Source organism: Herpailurus yagouaroundi, unplaced genomic scaffold, assembly GCF_014898765.1.
Source record: "Herpailurus yagouaroundi ecotype Mexico unplaced genomic scaffold, PumYag 163, whole genome shotgun sequence".
Taxonomy (NCBI): Eukaryota; Metazoa; Chordata; class Mammalia; order Carnivora; family Felidae; genus Herpailurus; species Herpailurus yagouaroundi.
In genome coordinates this window covers 4,194,315-4,201,785 of record NW_024412404.1, presented here as the reverse complement: position 1 = coordinate 4,201,785, position 7,471 = coordinate 4,194,315, and the positions used below count along the sequence as shown (strand labels likewise).

General features: G+C 40.3%; 1 long non-coding RNA gene across 1 annotated transcript; it reads right to left on the bottom strand.

The window, feature by feature from the left end:
* Positions 1-5,887: 5,887 nt before the first annotated feature.
* LOC121037503 (uncharacterized) lies at positions 5,888-6,666 on the bottom strand. Its single transcript, XR_005793793.1, has 2 exons — positions 6,420-6,666; positions 5,888-6,332 (listed from the first exon to the last, which is right to left on the bottom strand). It is a non-coding gene; the product is annotated as an uncharacterized LOC121037503 (long non-coding RNA).
* Between the last annotated feature and the right edge of the window lie 805 nt (positions 6,667-7,471).

The following is a 7,471-nucleotide window of genomic DNA, read 5'->3' as shown; positions in this document are numbered from 1 at the left end:
TTTGTTTATCACATATTTATAGTATTTTCTCAGAATATTGTTTTTCTTCCAACTTAGATTATAGTGTGTTATTTTCCATATAGAAGTTTTTATTTACTGTGTATTTAGCTAAAGAATTTTTTTTTTAATGGATACTGTGCTCCATATGCCTAGAAGGAAATGCCAACATTATAAAAATATTCCAATGTTTTCTCCTAGAACTTAAAATTGTTGATACATTTACATTTCTATGCATTTGATACATTTGATCCATCTGGAATATAATCTGATTTAGATGTGAATTAGAAATTTGTTTTTATTTTTGCTACTGATTTGAGATGCCTAATCATCATTTATTAATTTTCTATATGTGGGTCTGTTTCTGATCTGTATTTCCTCATTCTATGATGAAACGGTACCATATTGGTTGAATTACTATTGTTTTATTTAAAAAGTCCTGATATAGCATAGTAGAGTGGTTAAGAGCATAGATACAGTATAATAGATAAGAGCACAAACTCTGGAGCCAGTTGACACTTAATTGCTTACTAGCACTGAGGCAAGTTGCTTAGTCTCTGTTTCTCAGTTTCCCCCTTTGGAAATGAGGATAACAGGATGATTGTGAGAATTTCATGAATTTCTATATATAAAATACTTTGAGCAGAGTCTGGCATATAGTTAGCATTTAAAAAGGTGTTGGTTGTTATTATTTGTCATAACTTTTCCCCCAAATTTTCTTGCTTCCCTATGCATCCTCTGGATGGCTTTTATAACCAGTTCCTAAGAGGGCTAATGAAGAGACTCTCAAAAGACAATTCCCTTCCGGCAGGTAATTCTGAGGTCATTAAGACAGTCCATTTTTCTACCTGGCACGTAGTAAGCGCTCAATAAACAGCAGTCATTATGATAGTTGTAGTTAGTTATTATTTTGGTGCAAAGTGAACACATTTTCCTTAGTTGTCTCATTCCCCTCCACCTGGAGTGGAATCTATGTAGAGAAGGGAAAGAAAGAGAGCTCAGGGGGAGGGATATGGGGAGGAGGCTGTGGAAGGAGCAGTTCCTCTTAAGTTTCTTTGGGGGAATTTGTAAGTCAGTCCCTGTTGCCCATCAGAGCATTCTCCTCTGTGGCCCTGGCCTTTAAAGAGAGCCTTTGCGAGAATTAGAAAAAGCTACCCCTCCTCTGTATATCAGCCCCTTCCTCCCTGGCAGATATGCCGTTAGTTCCTCAGAGATCTGGGGAGGATAATCCTCTCAGAAACCGCACTTGAGGATTAACACAGGCTTTATCATAGAGTTGTTCTGCTGTTTGGCCAAAGCAGGAGTCAAAGACTGAAATATCTGCAGGTGTCCGCAGGCAGCGCAAATCAGTGGTAGTCATGAACCTGCCCCCAGATTTTTGGAAAACTGTACCACCCTCATCAGATTTTTAAGTAAACACCTAAAATTTGTAATTGTAGGCTTAGTAGTTATTAAAAGGATGGGGTGCCTGGGTGGCTCAGTCGGTTGAACATCTGACTCTTGATCTTGGCTCATGTCTTAATATTGGGGTTGTGAGTTCAAGCCCTGTGTTGGGCTCCACACTGGGTGTGGAGCCTACTTTAAAAAGAGTGGGGTGGGAGGTAATTAGTGATGTACTATAAATGGTAATATTTTAAAATAAAAAAATTACATCGTTCCAATACAATTTAGACCCCACAGCAATTTGATAACCACTATCAACCATAAAAAGAATACACAAACAAGTTCTTATTTGACAAACAGAAATTTTACTTCTTTTTTCTCCTTGAACTTGTGTTTAAACATTTTTTTTAATTGTTTTTTAATTTTAGAGAGAGTGAGTGTGTGAGCAGGGGAGAGGGGCAGAGGGAGAGACAGAATCTTAAGCAGCCTCCAGGCTCACTCAGCACAGAGCCCGACCTGGGGCTCAGTCCCACGACTCGGATCACTACCTGAGCCAAAATCAAGAATTGGTGCTCAACCATCTGAGCCACCCCAGGTGTTCTTCCTTGAACTTGTATTTTAATTACTCCTCCCCCACAAAATTTTACTCAACCGTAATGCATTTTATTCACCACACTCAACCATAAAGTGTTTTATTCATCACACTTCCCTACTTCTCTGCAACATAAGTAAAAATACAAATTGGAACTTAATATCCTTTGACCATAAGGCCATAAGTGCAGAAGTATTTTTCTTCTGGAAAAATTGATTAAAATAACCTAAATATACTTGTAAATTTTTAATGAATAATTATTAAACATAAAATTAAAATTTTGTTTAAATCATACCTATATGAGATATATCGGTTTTATTTTTTCCAATTAGCTCACGTATGCACAGATGAATATTACTTACTGCTAGCATGAGACGGGGCTTAGCACCAAACCTTTTTCTAAGTTTGATGTTTATGGATGCAAATGCTGAGAAAACTGGTTTATATAAATAAGTAAATGGGGATAGGAACCTTTTATAGCAACATCAACATCAATATTTCGAACTGTCCGATTGTTACCCAGAGAGTCCTAACACCTGGAGGCAATTCATGGTAGGAAGACCTGAGATGGTAAAAGGTGTGCATTTTCTTCTGCAATAACACGTTGGGTTCTCTGTCACATGCTGAGACAGAATGTGGGGAGCGGGATGTTTATGAGGGATCAACACATGTGTAGAGAAGGAAGAGGAAGGAAGCCTGGACGAGAGGAAATTGGTGAAGACTCCCAGCAGCCAGCGCTGAAGTGAACACTGCCCATTAGACTTGTGTTGGTGACAAGTACCCCACATGCTTCATTGTCAGATGTGGGGCTGTCCTGGAAAGGGTGTGACTTCAGTCAGGGTGGCCCCCTGCAGCTGAGGCCAACCTTGAAGGAGCTCCCCCCAGAGGGGAGTATATTAGTTTTCTAGGTCTGCCATAACCAATTACCACAAATGTGGTGGCTGGAAGTAACAAATTTATTCTCTCACAGTGCTGGAGGCCAGAAGTCCAAAATTAAGATGTCAGCAGGGCTGGTTCCTTTTGGATGCTCTGGGGGAGAATTTGTTCCATGCCTCCTGTCTTGAAGCTTCTGCTGGCTCCTGGTGTTCCTTAGTGCCCCTTGGCTTGTAGCATCACTCTTATCTCTGCCTCTGTCTTCACATGGCCTTCCCCTTGGCATCCTGTGGCTGTTTTCTACTTTTCAGCTTCTTATAAAGACATCTGCCATTGGATTTATAATCTACTGTAATCCAGGATGATTTTGTCTCAAGATCTTTACCTTAATTACATCTACAAAAGCTTTTATTCCATATAAGTTAACATTCTGAGGTTCCAGATGGACATATCTTTTAGGGGTCACCATTCAGCCCACTATGGGAAGCAAGTCCTGTGTGGAAGCTATAGCTGGGCAGCATTATTTCCATATTGACCTCATTTTGTGAGGTGGGAGAAGGGTGATCCGAAAGGGGAGCTGAGAGAGAAAGGACAAATGTGACAGCTCAGGAGGCAAGCAGGTTGCAAGCAGATCAGCTATAGAAATGGGAACATATGGAAGTTGAGTGTCTGAAAATTGATACTCCTTGGAAAACCTTTGTGTATCCCCAGGGTGACAAGTTTGAGGTGACCCAGTTTGAGGACTTCGTTCAAGCTGATTATTCTCTTGCAAGAATACAGGCCTCAGGTTGCTAGATCTCCAATTAAGAGAAAGAGAAAGTCATACTTTAAGTGATATCTCATGTTTAAATGTTGTCAACTAATTCAAAAGAAATAAACTATGTGGGCCAGAGAAAAAATGTTTGTGGGCTGAATATAGCCACTGAGGTAACGTGTGCTCTATGTTTCTATCCCTACTCTTACCGTAGTAAGTAGAAGAAATATCAGTGCATCTTCCTTTGATGGCCACAAATTGATCGTCTCACCTGGAGAGCTGTATCAGTGTTCCTCAGAGAAAAGAACCAATAAAATAAACGTGTACATATATATGTGTGTGTGTGTATGTGTGTGTGTGTGTATGCTAAGAGATTTATTTTAAGAAATTGGCTCAGATGATTGTGGGAGCTGGCAAGTCCCAAATCCACAGAACAGTCTGGAAAAACCTAAACTCAGGCAGGGATTAAAGCTGCAGTCTTGAGGCAGAACATTTCTTCTCCAAGAAACCTCAGTTTTGTTCTTAACTTCCAATGGATTGGAAAAGACCCGCCCACATTATTGAGCATAATCTCCTTTACTTAAAGTCAACTGACTGTGGATGTCAACTACATCCACAAAATAATCTTCACAATGAAACCTGGATTTGCATTTGATTAAATCATTGGGCACTATAGCCTCACCAAGTCAATGCACAGAACTAACCACAATATGGGGCACCTGGATGGCTCAGTTGGTTAAGTGTTCAACTCTTGATTTCAGCTCAGGTCATGATCTCAATGTGAAATTGAGTCTTGCATCAGGCTCTGTTGACAGCACAAAGCCTGCTTGGGATTCTTTCTCTGCCTCTCTCTCTGCCCCTAACCCTCCCTTCTCTCTCTCTGAAAATAAATAAACTTAAAACAAAAACAACCCCCCCCCCAAAACAAGTAACTACAACAGGAGCCATTGCTTACCATGTTGAACTGAAAGACCTGAGAAGAGGAATGTGACCTGGGTCACTAGCACCCTATGGTACAGAGGAAAAAAGTGAGGCACAGGAAGCTGAAGTGACTTCTCCAAGGTCACGCAGCTGGCTGGGGAAACAACAGCTCAAAGCAATGTTCTGGCCTTCCAGTACAGTACTCTTTCCATGATTTTACCTTCCCAGAACTCAATGTCTCAAGATCAAGTTTGTGGCATTTAAGAGCACAGAAAGTGCCTCAGAGGTTATACAGGCCATATTATAATGAGGTCCAGAAGCATGAAACCATAAGAATTTTGATTCCTAGTGGAGGGCATTTTCCACCACATTACATAGCCTTTCATACAAGGCAAAGATGATTGTGCTCAAAGGAAACTCATCTATGTTAATTTTTCTCTTTCAAAACATCCTTTCCAACAGGAGCTAGTTTTCTTATCATTGACTTCTCATGAGTGGATAATGGTCAACAAAACAAAACAAACAAAATCTGCACTTGTCCGATTAATTGAGAGTTGAATTTGTTGAATGCCAATCAATATTTTTCCGGAAAATTTTGTGGATATTCACTGGTTATGTTTCTAGAACAGCTACACCAAATATCCATCAGTTCCTTTACGGACAAACCTCTCTGTTGCAGCACTGACTCTCCCAGAAAACTACAAGAATGTCTCCATTCATTAGCTCATAATGAAGTGAATTCCAACTCTAATCAATTTATGTCACATTAAAACCATTGCTCTGCTCAATCAGATATCAGAAGTCACATTTCTGAATTACCTTTAAAGGGAATCAGAATATTGCCCCCCCACACCTCCCACCTAATACGCCGCTTGGGAATAAGGATTATTTTAAGCTGAAGGCTATGGAGAGATGGCAGACACAAGGGGGGCTCTCTGCACTCCACTGATCTGCCTAAGAACAGAGCATAAATTTTTCTTCCTGATGGTTTTCTGCTTCCTCCTCCCATCCCAGGAAGGAGAGCACAGCCCTTATCACTGGAGACAGAGATGGCATTGAGATGGGTCTGCATAAATAAACCTTATTAAATAACCTTATGTACCATTAGTTTCCCTTCTTTATATACCTTCCTGTGATTTACCACCCCTAGAAACCCAAACTCCTCTTCCCTAAAACCACAAAATCTCCTCTACCTTGCTGCCTTCTCCACACCCTTAATTTAAAAAAAAAAAAAAAAGAAAAGGGAGAAAGAAGAATGAATATAATTTTACAGTAGCATGGAGTTCATTGTCCCTCTAGGAAGCAAGGGATAGAATAAAGTCCGTGGATACAACATGTTCTCTGAAATAACAGTGAAGAAAAAATAATTTAGCAAATTCTATTTATTTTCACAGCCAATTCTCTCCCCGCAGAATCGAGGTCTAGAATCCTGATATCAAATTTAGCAATAGCAAAATTTTTATTTTCCAGGATAAAGAGGTTTGGGAAATGGCCAGTGGAATTTTCCAATTCAGTGAGCTACAGGGGGGAGTATACATTGTTACACAATTGCAATGAAGTTTAGTAATGAGTATCACCATGGAAAATTAATAAAAGCTCAGTATAGCCCAGCCCACTCAAGTAATTGTCAATTAAGACTACAATCAATACCGAGGTAATAGCTCATGAACAAGGATAGTTGGGTACTTACTTCATTAATGTCGCAAATCGATGTTCACCATTTGGGAGTAAGTACAGAGAAATGAGCTCATATATTGGAGGTAATCATATTTGGAGAATTTGCCAGCTAGAAGTTGTCTCAGGGATCAAAGTCTGCAAATAGACAAATGTCAAGGAATGGCCCAATCTGGTTAATAAAGTGTTCTGGTTACTAGAAGGTGGAAACTTCTTTGTACCAACCTTTGATGCTGAAATCCTTTGAAAGGAGCTTAGTCTTTTTCCTACACTTGATCAATTTCCTTTTCACCTTGAGACCACTACAGGTATTTTTGTTCTTCTTATGCTATTAAAAAAATGGCCATAGATATATTTCTTCCGCAGTCTTTTGTAGCACCAGAAAACCCTCCCTGAGCTAGGTCTGTTTATTCAACAGGCAGACCTTCAAGAGATGTCTGTCTAGAGAAAAAGCTCTTCAGGGCCCTCATTTGTTGGAAGTGTGTCTTTGCCCTACACCACCATCTATCCCCCCCCCACCCCCGCTGACTACAATAGCACTTAAAACAAATATGTACATAATATGAAGTTAAAAATGTATTCCTAAGCCTGAAATATGCCTAATGAAAGAGCCTGATCACATAGGGTATCCCAAACAGTGAATGGTTTTTGACCTTCCTATCTAAGCTAAACTCAGTATAAATCCAGCACAATAACCATGCTGATAAATTCCACCACCCCCTTATTCTCACCCAAAGAATTTATTTTCTTGACCTTGTTGTCTGAGAATTTATGGATGTCTTTCTTGCCTCATATTCCTCACCAGAGTGTGTAGCCTGTGGCATCAGATAGGTCAGATGTGAGCATTTCACAAAACCCTTGTAATGTTGTATGGAAAAGAGAGACACAGTGACAGGGCTGGGGTCACAAAGTTAGCGACAGGACTGGGTCAGAGGGCCAGGGAGGGATTTTAATGGCAACCTTGTAGATTTGAGGCTTGACGGGCCTTCCACACCCCTCACTGCTTTCTGAGGCATTTCATGAAGCACACGTGTTTAGAGCACTTGCACTTGGGACTCATGGAAAAGCAGATATATGGGCCAAGTGGAAATCATAGGTTAGACTTAGCCTTCAATCGAAGAGCATCTCTTTAATAGAAAAGTGGGGAAGAAAAATAGTAAGAGGTGGGGAAATGAATGTTTATGGGGCACCCACTACTAGTGTCAGGCACAGGGCCAGGTGCCCCCATAACATCATCTCCTAGCTCTCACCTGAAAGGCAGGAGACAGGATTTAAGG